Source organism: Pteropus medius, unplaced genomic scaffold (genome assembly GCF_902729225.1).
Source record: "Pteropus medius unplaced genomic scaffold, Ma_sr-lr_union100, whole genome shotgun sequence".
In the NCBI taxonomy this organism is placed as follows: Eukaryota; Metazoa; Chordata; class Mammalia; order Chiroptera; family Pteropodidae; genus Pteropus; species Pteropus medius.
The window spans coordinates 70,518-86,365 of record NW_024341754.1 but is presented as its reverse complement, the minus strand read 5'-3'; the positions used below and the strand labels follow the sequence as shown (position 1 = coordinate 86,365).

Below are 15,848 nucleotides of genomic sequence, written 5' to 3'. Positions count from 1 at the left end.
TGCTCCCATAAATGCCAGTGATATCCCAGGAAAGGCTGAAGTTTCGCTTTTGTTTTCGTTCTTAAAATTATCCTGCATCTTTCTAGTTCTAGAACGGTTTCCTTGGGTCTACATAGATGATACCTAATGATCCTGAGTCTCTAGACAAGAGGGAGCAAACCTCAGACTGATGTGGTAAATGAGTTTCTAATATGCAGTCCACATCTCTTGTGTCCCTTCAATTTCAAACTTTCACTGTGGGTCTAGAGGAGAAAGTACAATAAGGGCAACACGCAAATGACTAAGACCCACTTTTTATGATTAGGAGGAAATTTAATGTTCTGATTAAAGATAAGATGTCAAAATAATTTTCCCATCGAATCAGTTACCTAGCTGTTTGGAAAGCAGCAGAAAAGTAATGGCACGATATATAATGGCCTCTTAGGAAATTGGAAGTCCATTTAAAAATGAGTGAATTTGAAAAACTTAGTGGCGAACGGGAATCTCAGAATAAGTACATGGAGAAAAACTTAGCAAAATGTTTTTCTTGATGAAAATAGCAGTATTTACTTATGTTCAAAGTATTTTGAAGGGACAGAAATGTAGGGATGCCACCTAAGATCACGTCCATAGGAAAGTTGCAGGAACTGGAAATTTTAGGCTCCATAATTAATTGAGCTCAAATTATTTCCACCTTTTCTGTGTCTCCAATGAGAAGATTTTAGATGAGAAAGAGGAGCTCAGTAAACTTGGAGTTTACAAAGAATGGACAGATTTATGTGTTGGGAGCATCAATAAATGCAAGGTAAATAGGACCACAAGGGGCTGGTCCTTCCTCTGAAGTCATACTTTTCTTTGAAAGAATTTCTTAAGTGATTCTAACAAATGGAAAGACATATGTCATTGACAATGTCCTCAAGAAGATCTCTACAACAATTATAGTATCTGTTTCATAACTACCAGTCTGCTGATTGATCACAGAAGAAAGGCCAGATCAGAAGCCTAGATGTAGAAAAGACATAAAATAACTAAAGGCATTTGTCAAACAACTTTGATGAAAGATGAATTAAAGAAAAATGGGATAGATCCTTCCACACTCATAAAAATGGCCACTGTGCTCCCAAAGACTTCTATTTCCCAGCTCCTGATGGCAGGGATCGCTAATTTCCTATCTACAGTCTTAGTCCCATTTTGTTTCTCTGTCAGTCCCCACTGAGGCAAGTGCTGCATTAACATCTCAGTCCTAATTCATCTTCGTAAGCCCAGCCACTTCCATTTTATTTCCCACATCTCCATCCCTGCCAGTCCACAGGGGCACGTGGCCAGCTCCCCTGTCACCCTTCCTCCCCTTCAGGTTGGTGCAGCCCTTTAGCCAGGTCCTCTGTTGGTTCCCATGCCTAGAATCTGAACAGATTGCTGGTCTAGGATCTAGATCTAGGGCTTACCTTGAATCCCAAATAGATAGATGAAATCCTGCTGCCCATGGATGGGCATCCTAGGTCACAACCATCTGCTCCAGGGAATCTCTAGTCCTGAAAATAACAGCCAGGATAATCCTCACTGATGAAACTCTCCCTCTCTCCAGAAATGCTGTTGTAACTTACACCTTCATTTGTCATGTTTTTCACACACTTCACTTGAACTGAACTTCCAGAGACCTCTTTGGATCGTCAGCTCATGTCAAGAACTTATTCACTGTTGTCTTTTAACTACGTCTGACATATTTTGCAGGTTACGTGAAGGATTCTTTAAAAACTCTAGAGAAGGGAGATCTGTGATAGATTCCACCTGTTCTATGATTAGCTACAGTTGCTCACCACCTTCACCAAAGGGGAACCTGTATATCCTCTGTTCTGAAAATGGATGAAATGGTCCAGCTGCCCATGTCATTCCCGATTCAGCCACATAGGTCTCAACTGGTATTCTTTAAAGAAAGTCTTCCTGTTTGACAATTGTCATTCTGTGCAGTTTCTACATATTTAAAAAAATCTGTTTATCCCCCTCTCCTCTTATTCATAATTACAATAGTCAGAATTGAAAAGGAATGAAAAAAAATAAGAAAATAATTCAAGAGAAATTGTTAAATTTGGAGACCTAATTTCCAAATAAAAGGGACTTTTTAAAGGTGAAAAAATTGACAAAAGGATCAAAATCAATACTCAGAGAAAATATACTATATTTGAAAAAAAAAATTGCAGAGAGTACTTCCAAAATCCTAGGCAAAATCAATAACAAAAGCAACACCATGACAGTTTCATAAAAATGTAAAACTATAAGGAGAAAAAAAGAAGTTTCTTTTTTTCTGCAAGTTTTCAAGCAGAAAAAGTAGGTCATTTTCAAAGAGCAAAATATCAGACTAGCTTTGGCTTTTTCCATTGCAATGAGCAATGCCAGATGACAATGCAATGAGATCTTCTATGGAAGGGATAAACTGCAATTCAAAAATAATGGACCACATCAAGCCATTTGTATAGGGAGGCAACAGAAGGACATTCTCAGACATACCCAATTTCAAAAAATATGGCAGCCAAGGGCCTTTTTTGAAAAGATTGCTCAAAGCTACAATATGTAATATGCAAAGCTAAAATTAGAGGAAGAGATTTGAATGGATAATGGATAAAAAATGAACCCCATGAAAATTATTGATACCAATTACTGTTAAAGAAGTAAGGAAGTAACTGTAGAAGGGTTATTTTTGATACCAGTGTAATTATTTGAAGAAAAGTAAGATACAGAAAGCATTAAAGAAACATGAAAGAAAAAAAGTGAGAATTATCAGATTTAATTATGAATGGGAAATCAACATAGATAAAAAGAGTAGTATCCTTTGTTTTCCACAAAGAGAAGTGGAGCGTACTTTGATTAGGGAAAGAGGGGCTAGAGTGCTTAGTGTTTTAAGATATTCACATGTGGCTTTAGAATATTCTTTTTTTGTCTTCCAAAACATTTTAAATGATAAAGTAGAAAATATAGCCCATAACCAAAGAGACAAAGATGTCTACTATACAGTGAAAGAATTAAGACCCAATGTACCAAATACTAGATTTAATATAAATAATCTAAACCATTAAAAGGCTGTTTCTGCCTAAATCAATAAGCAAAATTAATATCCCAAAGGTTAAAGTTAGAAAGGTGGATCCGAGATAGGTCATTTAAAAACAGTAAAAATGAATAAATAAAAACAGAAAAAAGAAATTAAAATATTTAAAAATTAATACCCAGTAAGAGAGTTAGAAACAAAATTGAGTAAGTATGATATAAAGTTTCAATAATAAAATTACCAATATTTGATTAAATGAAACTGTGAATAGACATTAGACATATAAGAAATTTTCCATTGCTATATTCTTTTTCATCTTGTAGAGAACTGAACCAAGCACAACAAAAGATTATTTTTATTTATTTTTATTTTTTGGGTGAGGCAACCCTTGGTTGACTTCACAGATTGCATGGACTTTGACAGTTTACAGTCTCTTATTTTTTATTTTTTACATCTACAGCACCTGGTCTTCCTAGATGGTCTCCTATCCAAGTACTAACCAGGCCCAACTTTGCTTAGCTTCCGAGATCAGATGAAATCAAGCTTGTTCAGGGTGGCAGAGCCGTAGACAAAAGATTATTTTTTATTCTCATTGATCTATCATAGACTTTTTTTTGTGATTCTGTGGACAAAAACTGATTATATAATAAGATGTATATTCTTGGCTTTTAATTTCTCTGCAAACTTGTATGTTAACTTAATATTATTGTGAGGGTCAGGAGGCAGACATATATAAAGCCCGCAACTGGGTAACATTGACCAGAAATAGTTAATCTTGATATAAACTGTTAAAACATCATTGGGTTATGTTCACCAGGCTTTTGGTGAGCTTGATAAGTATTTCCAGGAACTCTGGTTTAGTTTAGTGTAATGGTGAAAGTGAATATTAAGGCTGGAAATAGATCTTTTTTATGTATCATTATTAGGTACTAATTTTCTCATTTGGATTAGTATTGAGCTAACTGGAAGAACAATATCATCCATAGTATTTTTTTTTTTTTGACAAGAGAATAACATATCCACATAGGAACAACTCCATTCCATTTACAGAGCTTACCAGAGAATAGAGATTCTGCAAAAGAATTTGACCCTGTTCCTTAAATAAGGTACTATCTAGACTTGCTGGAATGATCACTTTGTAAGTTATAGGAACGTTTAATCACTATATTGTACACCTAAAACTAATATACTATTCTATATCAAGTGTAATTGAAAAAAAATTTAAAGCTTTAATTTGAAGGAGTAGATAGCTCTGAAATGCATCATTTATTAAGCTCTGAGGCATGTTCTGAAAAGAGTGTGAACAGGGCTCAGCATAACAAAAGGCCAAGTCTGGCCTGGGAAGGGGCTGAGGACCTGATGCTACAATCAGGAAAATGTTTCTGCTTATGAATGTTAATTAAGGCTCTAAAGTCTCTGAGATTCAATGTCTGTCTTTGGGAGGTGGGGTGTCAAAAGTTACCCATCAGATGATTAGGATTAATGAGAAGACATATTGTCCTTACAATGTCTGGAGCCTCCAGAAGGACAGGACTTGGAGGTGAATGCTCACTCTAACATTTCTATTAGACTTCCTGCAAAAGTCTTTGTGATTATTTAGATGGAATAACCCATTCACTGTGTCTCACTGATATAAGGCGAGAAGGAGTTAGACCCTAGAGCCAGCTTTCTAACCAAGATTCAAAATCCAGAAGTAATAAAAGAAATGAATAAAACAAACCAGGACTCTTAGGAGAAATGGTTGATTCCAGGACTGGGACAGGAAAAATATACTATGAGCCTGGAATGTCTTGTGGAGACAGTAGGTAAAAAAGTACTGAAAAAAAAAGGGAAGAGATATGTTGGTGTGTTGAAAGGACACAAAAGCCCACCTGAAGGAGCTGCCAATGGCCAAAGGTGAAATAATTTGAGCAAGACTATAAGTGATGACAGTGTTAGATTATAAACCATAGAATAAAATAAATGTCCATGAGTCCATAGTGATATAAATACATGATTGAGTAAATACACGAGTGAAGAGGAACAGAAATGCAATTAATAAATTAGGAGGAGTGAGGGAAATGAAAAATTATCATTAGGCAAACACCAGAGTAATATTGTTGCAGGCAAGATCCATCTCTCAATGCTAAAATTAGTGAGCAAAAGCTTAAAGAGAAACAGGATACCTGCTTAGCCTCAAAATATCTCTGTGCAAAGGTATTTATGAATTACAAAGGGAAAAATATTTTTATTACTGTGGAGAAATCTGGAAGACACCATCTTAACCAAGAAATCAAGGTTAATATCATCAGTAATGCAACACATTAACATCATGTACCCCCTGCTGAGATGGCCCAGGAAGGGCACAACATCACTTCTGTAGTATCCTTGCTAAAATGCGTAATCTCAAATGAATCATGAGAAAGCATAAGACAAACCCGAATTGATAGGCATTCTACAAAATCACTGAGCTGTACTCTTCAGAAGTATCAAAGTTATGAAAGATCAAGAAAGGCAACTGGCTAGAGGACACTAAGGAGAGAGATCAACGAAACGCGATATGGGATCCTGGATTGGATCTTGGGTCAGATAAATCTGGTGAGATTTGAACAAGCTATGCAGTTCAGTTAACACTGTTGCATTGATGTCAATGCCTTGGTCTTGAGCATCATACTATGGCTCTGTGAGATGTTAGGAAAAGCTAGGCGTAGGGCACATGTAAACCCTCTGTATTATTTTTGTGATTTTTCTGAAATTTTGCAATAATTTCAAAATTAAAAGTTTTTAAAAATCTAAAAGAATAAACTTTTCTTATAATTGACTTTTAAAAACAATATTAATATAAGAAGCACTTATAAATGGGAAGAACAAGAAATTCAGTGATTTCTGAAACTATTTTTCTGCTTCTTGTACTTTAAATATGTAGTTCTTCAAAAAAATGTTTCTTGGCAAAGCTGTAATAAAAAATCGAATTTAACTATGAGTTTAATTAATGGTCTTGTTACTATGTTATAAGAAGTAAGTATCTTATAAATAACTTTAAAGTTTTGATATCAGTTATATAATTACACAAGAAAATATTTATAATCAAGATGTGTCTTTGGATAAATTAAACTGACTTAACAATTTTTATTTAAAAGCAGTTCTATTATCTTCTCCCTGACTTCTACTATATAAAAATGTTTATATAACATTCCAGGTTATGAAAGTCTTGAATTTATTTTCTCATGAAAAGCTTAATTAATTTGAATTTCCTAAGTTTCCTCTATCAGTTATTTTGGTCAAATAAATTAACACCACTTTATAAAATTGCAAAATTATGTGTTCAACTACATTACTTGATAATATGTAATGTGTTTATAAAAGATTAATTTTTATGATTCAACAAATGGCTTAACATGTCAACTTAAATTATAGTTTCTAGATCCTTAGTTAATTTTCAGACCTTAAGCCAATATAAATTAGAGTTAACTAATAAATAATCTGTGGACAACATAATTTTAATATACCTATGCACTTATTTAGCTCTTTACATGATAGCATCAATTACCAGATTTTAAAAAAATGTACAAATGCCCTTAAGTTAAAAATAGATATTTATTTTTGCAATGAATCTTCTTTAACACCTCAAGTTAGTACTTGAGAATATCCTATCTGGAATATAAAACAGTCTCTATAACTTGAGACTTTGATGCTAGAAGCTGGGTTTTGGGATAACACATGGGCATTTAAAATAGTACGTGATGTCAGGAAGCCTGTAGTAATCAATTGGAGGTATTCAAGAACAAAATTAATTTTGTATTTTACTGTATTTACTTTATTAGGGTATCAAAGGAGAGATATGTCTCCCAGTGTGTAAATATCAATAACCTCTCTTCTGAAAGCAGGTACTGCACACCTTGGTGGTGAGGGAGGAACTTGGTATAACATTTGTGGGGAGCCATTTGGAGATATTTATTCTAACTGGTTATTGAATATGCTGGTCTTAGTGGGGTGCAAGCTGCAGGAGAAAAGCACGATATTTATTCATAACCCTACCTTTCTTCCATGTTAAGTTGAATCTCCAGTTTCTAAACTCTAACGAAACCTTGGCTAGATCCGATAGCTTTTCTAGTCACTTGCAGTCATTAGTGACTTTTCCAGGTATTAACAAGTTTGGTCCAATTTCACATCAAATCTTTAATCTCACTCAATTTAAACTTTCTCCCCAACTCCTGGCTCAGTCCTGACTCAGGCTCAGAAACCTGAAACCCAGAAAGGGGGTTCTGATTGGCTTTTCCCTCTTTCCCCCTTGTTCTTTTCCTCTCTCTCTCCCTTACTCATTCTGTGACGTCTGGCTCCCTGCGGGGCTGGCTCAGGTGGGAGAAGGACAGGCACAGGGTGGAAAAAGTCTTTGGGGGACTGGGATAGTTGTAATCTGGCCATGGTGCCCTCTGGGTGTGGCTGAGCTGGGAATTCACGACACACAATGATGGAGATACTTGAGAACACTGAGGGCCGCAACTCACCACCAGTCACACTCAGGCTGCGACGATGTATTTGAGTGTGTCTATTTCACAGTGTCCACAGCCCTTCTCTCCTATAGTGCACACACTCTAGGAGGTGATCTGCTTCCCATGAATGTTAGTGTCACCTGCTACCCTCCTCCCAGACCCAGGCCTTCCCTCTGGTCCAAGACACCAATACTGATGATCCTGGTTCTCTTTGCCTAACTCCATCTCGTACAGTAAATTCTCATCTGGGTTTCTTGTCTGTCCCTGCAATCTGCCTCCTTTGAGGCTCCCCCAGCCATCAGACATTTCTCTATGTATGAATCCCAGGGCCCTTCAACCCTTATGGAAAGAAATAGCTATGACTAGATAGGAGAAGTGTCATTCTGTCTCCCTCACCTGCAACATCTGAGCTCCCGTTGTTGATGGAACAGGATCCTGTATGTATTCAATATGACAATGCATTTATTTAAGCTGAAGCACTGCTTAAAACTTAGAAACCTCCAGAAATATCATTCAAGACCCTCCATATTCTGGCAACGGTCTATCTTTACAATCTTTCCTTTCCTTCACATATACCTGTTGTCCAACACCAAATCGCATCCCCATCCCTGATGTGTCTCATGCTCTGTTGACGCGTCATGAACAGCCTCGTCCTCCCATGCTTGTTCCTCAAGTCTGAAACGCTGCAGTAGACAGCCATACATAGAACGAAAATCCTCTCATTCCAGAGGCCTATAGCACTTTGACTGAACTTTGGTATAACCATTGTTTATTCTTGCTGCAAATATTCACTGAATGAAATTATTAAAAGTCAATATAGCATAGTGGCAAAGAACACTGGAGTAACATTGCCTGGGTCCACATTGCCACTTGCTAGTTGCGTAAGCTCTGGCATGTTACTTCATCTTTCTGTGCCTCAGTTTCCTGATATGTAAAAACCGGGATAACGAACTACTGCTCTTTGAGGGATATTATGAGAATTAAATTCATTCATTCATGCAAAGCACTTAGAATAATGCCTGAACAAGTAAGGACTCAGTAAGTTTTAGTTATCGTTATATATTTTATGTTTAAAATATAGCACAGCACTCATTCCATTAAGTTGCCTCCTGGTCACTTTCTCTGGGTCAGCATATAGGACAAATACAAAAGCTTAACATCTGACTCCAATCACACTGAGCCTGACAGGCTTTCTTGAAGCATGCTTTGACACCTTCATTTTTAACAATTTTTATCCAGCAGAGAATCGTCCCAGAATACATGAGCTGGACACTTTTTTTGTCCTGACTACATCAAGTTTTCTTGGCTTCAACTCTCATCGAATGGTGACTATTTGGAACTTACTACACACCAGGGCTCTGCTAGGACTGGATATGCCATTATGAGCAAAACATATGTGATCCTGTCCTCAATACAACTTAAGGAAGACAAACATTAAATACATATAAAAAATGCACAACTAAATATACAACAAAACTACGGTAAGTGCTTGAAGAAATCGAGTGGAAAGGAAGCAAAACAAGAAGCACCTAATTTACGTTGGGAGGTTAGTGAAGATCCATTTAAAGAAGGGATGTTTAATCATAGACCTGAAATATCAGCAAGTTTAGCCAGGTGAGGAGTGACAGGAAGAATCTAGGTGTGTGCAAAGTCCAGAAGGAAAGGAAAAGCTTGTTGACATCAAGGAAATGGGCCTCAGCCTAGGGAGAGAGATGAGACCCGAGAGGGAGGTGGGGCCAGATCACGTGGGGCTCATAGGCCACATCAGGGATCTGCGATTCTATTCTAAGTATTGGAAAGCCACTGAAGGGTTTTATGCAGTGGAGTGATGTTGGTTGTACATCTTTAGAAGATTGCTCTGGCTGCAGTGTGAGGTATGGGATTGAAAAGCAGTGAAAATAAGTGAATTTCAGTCCCCTTGCAACATCAGAGGTATCTCCCAAAACCTATTACTAAACAACAACAACAAAAATGCGAATCACAAGAGAATGCATTCAGATTGATTCCATTTATATAAAGGTCAAAAAATAGGCAAAATGGAGCAAAACATTAAAGATCTGTACATATCTGTTACAAATATAAAGAAACGCAAGAAAACAGTTATCTCAAAATTCAGGATAGTCGTTACTTCTGGGTGACGTGGCAGAGTTTCTGTTGTAGAAGGGGCATATGGGAGGCTTTAAGGGCATTTGGAAATATTCTATTTCTTAAGCTGAATGGTGGGTACATGAATATTTGTCCTTTAAACTGTTCATTTACATTATATTTACTCTTCCCTATGTGTGATATATTTCATGGTAAATATTTAGGTTACCTAACTCCAAAAACTTTTGCGAAATGTTAAAATATGAAAAAGTTGAGTGATGAATGTGTAAGTGCACGTTATATCACTTTATTTTTTCTATTTACCTGAAATACTCCAATAATAATAATAAATAACAAAGAGAAATGATGTAATAACAAATGACAAAAGGAAATAATAATAAATAACAAAGAGAAAATAGCTCTCAAGAGGGAGAAAGGAGGGAGAGCAGAGGTTGGGCGACATTGCACGACTCCAAGGACCCCTTCCTATTGTAACCTGTTGTGCAGGTAGAGTGTGCTCAAGGGGTGTGCTTACATAGGCTACAACGTAAATGTTGCCTACTGGAGCTCTGCAATGCAATGGCCTTGCCACTAGAGGAAGCTACTGCAGAAGTCTACACTGTAGATAACAATGACTTGGGCCAAGATAGTGGCAGTGGGGATTGAGAAAAATAAGACATTCAAGTTACATTTAGGAGGTAGAAGAGAGGACTTGATAACAAACTGGATGTTTCAGTGTATCAAAGGGAGGAGAGACACATCTGCTCCGCATCGTTTGGCTTTTCACAAAATGCAGTTCCAAGAGCTGGGAGTCTGCTGGGTCACAAATGCTTCACAGATGCTAATAATGCCTCACTTGAAGACTTTGAAACTTTGATACAACTCTCTCAGCGTGTGGTTTTTCCATAATCACCCCAAAGACCTTTGAATTCTGTTTTCATGCTAGATTCCCCAACAGCAACTGCCGAACAGCTGTGGAGGGAGTGTGAAACAGAGAAGAGACTCCTGTAGCACCCCAGAGGCTGACCGACTTAAAATACTTATAGAACTTCACTTGCATATTCATTCCTGCTAAACACCATAATTTATATTCACAGATTTAAGTTCCTAAGTTGTAGGTTTCACTTAGGAAAATAGCTGCTGGTACATACCACAATGCCTGCCCCCTGGTGTGTTCTCACTGGTTCCTGCTTTTCAGCTTCAATCAGCCTTCTCGACACCCTTGAATTGGCAGCCACTCCAGAACAAGGCATGGCAGTGGTGCTGGCCTGCCCTGGTTAGAAGAGACAGCCTAGGTGCCCCTTCTCACCAGCATATTCTTCCGTGGAGGCACAGACATTTGTGCAGTGATGGGAAAAAGGTCGATTTGGCACCGTACTCTAAGCTCAGCCCATCAGTTGGGACCACAGAGTTGCCCAGTGCACTGTGGTGTGGCTGTGGACACTTGGGATACCTGTGTGGGAGCGGACAGACCAAAAGGACAATCCTTTCTCTTTCATTTTTTCAAAAAATTTACTGAGGGCTTCTCTGGTGGGAGGCACTTGCTATAAAAACTAAACATGACAGTCAAAATATCACTTGTATTTCGTGAACTTGTATTGAATGTTCTGAGAGATAATTTGAACGGTCATAATCTTTCTTACCCATGCACTAAATTTTTCTGCCTTTCATTAAAGTTTTGCTTGTGTAACAGTCTTTTATCCATTGAACTGGGAGAGTTTATATTCAATTTGTCTTTATTTTTAGCGAGGAAATATCACTAAGTTGATTTTCAAAAGCAGCTATTTCTACCAAGAGTATGTTAAAGCCCATGGTCTTAAGCTGATACCCATAATCCGATGGTGTTTCTTCTGGCTTTTTTTACCCAGGGGCAAAGGAATAGTAATGATCTGTGTTCTTGGATTCTGTAGACAAGTGATGAATGGGGAACTGAGTGAAACACCACAGCAGCTAGATTCAATTCAATTCACCAATGTCTATTGACATTGTGAATAGGCCACAGTGGGAATATCATGATTCATATTGACTTTAATACAAAAACCTGACAAAGAAAGCAAATGAAAAGAATATCATAGACCAATTTTACTTGTGAATATAGATAGGAAAAATAAAGTGTTAGAGTAGATTCAACAGTATGTTAAAAGAATAATACATATGGTCAAAGAGTTTTATTTCTGAAATGAAAATACAGTTTACTATAAAGAAATTGATTATATTGATAAATTACAAGAGAAAAAACAATGAAATAATTTCCGAAGATGCCAAAAAGGGACTTAATATAATTTAACAGGCATTTCTAATTAAATAAAAGCTGTAAGTGTATTACAATAAAAAAGAATATAGGAGAAACCAAAAGCAACAATGAATTAGCAGTGACACACTAATGGCCATTGCATTAAAGTCAGGAAGAAGACAATGATATTTGCTATTACTCCTATTTAATATCGTGCAGGAAACCAATTTAACAGGTCAAGTTTAAAAAAAACTCTAAAAATATTAAAAAAGAAGAGACAAACTTTTCATTATTTTCAGATGTTATCATCATCTTCCTAATAAATTCAAGAAAATGGCCCCCAAAATTATTAGAGAAATAAGACTAACATAGTAACAAATTACAAAATAAGCATTCTAAAATGAAGAGCTTCTTATATACTGGCAACAGCCAGTGAAAAATACCTGAGAAGAATCCATTCACAATTGCCACCATAAAACCCTAACACACCTAGGAATAAGTGTAAATCAAAAAGAAACATATAAAATCTATATGAAGAAAATTGTTCAATGTTGCTGAAGGACAGAGAGGAAAACTTGAATGTGTAGAGGGATGTACCAGGTTCATAGATGAGAAAATTTGATATTATCGCAATGGCAATTTTTTACTAAATAAATTTTTTAATTCAAGGCAACCCCATTAAAAATATTCTACATTTGAAGTTGTAAAAATTGGAATCTACAATAAACATTTGTACATGGCTCCGCTCGATTTACCAATCGTTAACATCCTGCCATATTTTTTTCATTTCATACACTCATATTTTCTGAACTATTTGAATGTAAGTTGCAGGCACCGATGGCCTCTACTTCAACATGCAACTTCTAAGAATTAAAGCATTTGACACATCTGTAGTATTGGTTTCACACTTGAGATATTTAACAATAATTCTCTAATACCATCAAAAACAGTGCTTATAGACCTTTACTGTGCATGCGAGCACCTGGGGATCTTGTCAAAATGCAGATTCTGATTCAGCAGGTCTGGGATGGGAGCCAAGTTCTACATTTCTAAGAAGTCCCCAAATAATGATGCTGCTGCTGCTGCTCTGTGACCACGCTTCAAGTTGCAAGGATCAACAAAAGATTTCAGATCCAATGTTCTCTAACGAGCCCCCCCAAAGTCTTTCGCAGCTGTTTTTTTTCTTTCAATTCAGAATCCAGTCAAGTTTCACGTATTGCCATTGATTGCTACATATCACCCATCTTCTAATATCTAGAACAGTCCCCCGGTTTTTCATTGTTTGAAAAGTACAGGACAATTGTTTGGTAGAATGTCCCATATTTTAGATTTCTTTGATAGTTTACTCATGATTATCTTCAGGTAAAACTGTTTGGCAAGAACAAAGCATAGCCGATGTCATGTACTTCCTATTGCACAACAGCAGAAAACATACGTGTCAAGTGCTGCTCTGTTGTTTTGTATTTCTACTTTAAAAAATTTTTATTTTAGCAGAGATTTTGATTTACAGAAAAGTTGTAAAGGTAGTGCAGAGAGTTTTAATGTTCCCTACATCCAGTTTCCCCTATTATTAACATCTTACATTCATGTGGTTCCTTTGTTACAATTAATCAACCAATAATAATTTGTTATTAACTAAAGTCCATACTTTGCTTACTTAGATTTTCTTAGTTTTTATCCAAAATCAGGATTCCATTCAGGATACCATATTACATTTAATCATCATGTCTCCTTAGGCTCTTCTTGACTGTGACAGTTTCTCAGACTTTACTTGTCTTTGGTTACCTCGGTATTTTTCAGGAGTTCTTGTCAGATATTTTGTAGAATGTCCTCAGTTGGGATTTTTTCCTGACGTTTTTTCATGGTTAGAGTGAGGTTATGGGCCTTGGGGAGAAAGACCACAAAGAGGTAAAGTGCCATTCTCATTACATCGTATCAAGGGTATATACCAACAACTTTCTCCATTATGAAGTCACTAATTTTCCCCATTTTGCAAGCTGTGCTCTTTGGAGGAAGTCACTACATACAGTCCACACAGAAGTGAAGAGTTATGTTTCACTTCCTAGTGAGTGGAACATTTACATAACTTACCTGAAATTCTGCATCAAAGATTTGTCTATTTGCCTTTCTATTTATTTATGCAATCATTTATTTATATCGATATGGATGCATGTATATTATTTCATACTTTAGATTATAATCTAATACTCTTTTATTTATTTTGTTGCTCTAATTGTTCCAGCTTGACCAGTGGGCTTATTTTTTGTTGACACACACATTCTAAATTTTGCATAGAATTGCAAGTGTCAAGAACAGCAAAGAAAAGCGAAGTTCAATAATTTACAGAAATCAAGACATTTTACAAAGCTAAAATAATTAAGCCAGTGTGGTATTGGTACAACTATAGAAAAATATACTAATGAAATAGAAGAGTCTCAAAAGAGAGCCATGCATATATTGTCATCGGATTTATGACAAAGGATCCACAGGAATATAGTGGGAAAAGAATAGTCCTTACGATAAGTGGTGCTGGATTAATTGCATATTCAAATAGATATAAATGAACATTTGTACCTATTTCAAACTATATACAAAGTTCAATTCCAAATTAACCATATGTTAAATGTGAAAGGTGAAACAAATAAAGCTTATCGAAGATGACATAGGTTCATAGAAAGCACCTCCTCTCTGTGTCCTCACATGGTGGAAGGGGTGAGAGATCTCTCTGGAGTCTCTTTTATAAAGGCACTAATCCCATTTGTGAGGGCTCTGCCCCATGACTTATGCATCTCCAAAAAGGCCCGCTTCCTGACACCATCACATTGGCATTAGGGTTTCGACACATGAATTTGGAGGAACACAAACATTCAGACTACAGCATATATTAATTCCTGTAAAGTCTTGGGGAACTTAGTATTTCCAAGTGTTATGAATGGGTTTAACGTTCATTCTTTTATTCACAGTATTTATTGAGGACCCACTGTCAGCCAGATACTGTATAAGGTACTAGCGGTATGACAATGAGCAAAACAGACCAAATCCTTAACCTCAAGGAGCTTACAGACTGGTTGTTAAGTAAGGGCCAGATGTTAATCAAATGATCGCATTCATTTATTAATTACAAACCATGATGATTATGGTTTACCTAAGTTGAAGAGATAAAACTAAGAGTTTGGGAAGACCAAGGCAGCCAGAGTTTGTAGGACAGAGGATTGGAGAGGAGAGAGCTGCAGAGAGAGGACTTCACAGGTCTACAGAAGGTGCCTCTTGAGTAGTTAGAGTACTGATCACACATGCATGTGAGGAAACTAACCAAGGCCAGAGAAAGAACCACCAGAAAGGTGCCAAGGTGCTCTCACAGGTCCAAGAATAGTGCTTGTTTTCATGAGCCAGATTACAAATCTTATTATTCATGAAGCATTGGGCAGAGTGCTCGCAGGGGTCTTGCCTCAAGAGTGGAGAAAAATTATTCCTACACTGGGCACTGCTCTGATCTCATTTAACAAACTTTAAAAACAAGATCCAAGAGGTTCAAACTGTTCTCAAGTAACTTAACTGCATCCCAGAATAAAATTCAAGAGTTATTAATGAGAATACAAAAATATCCAGCACCTAACAAGATAAAATTCATAATGTATGGCTTCTAATCAAAAATCACAAGGCATGCAAAGAAGCAGGAAAATTCAATCATAAGAAGAAACCAATTAATCCCAACTGACACAGAAGTGACACAGATGTTAGGATTAACAGACGAGGACATTAAAATAGATATTATATAGCTATATTCCATATGTCCACAAAGTTACGTAGAGACATGGAAGATTTTATTTTTAAAGATCTAATTTGAACTTCTAGAAATTAACGCTATAATGCACGAGATGAAAAATATACTGGATGGGATTAACAGCAGACTAAACATTACAGAAGAAAAAAACAGTGAATTTAAAAACAACAATAGAAGCTATCTATTTGAAACACACACAAAAAGAATTTTTAAAAAAATGAACAAATCATCAGTGAGTTGGGACAACTTCAAGTG

General features: G+C 36.5%; 1 pseudogene; it reads right to left on the bottom strand.

Annotated features, from left to right (window-relative positions):
• Window positions 1-3,470: 3,470 nt before the first annotated feature.
• Window positions 3,471-3,589, bottom strand: LOC120594150 (uncharacterized; annotated as a pseudogene).
• Window positions 3,590-15,848: the final 12,259 nt, after the last annotated feature.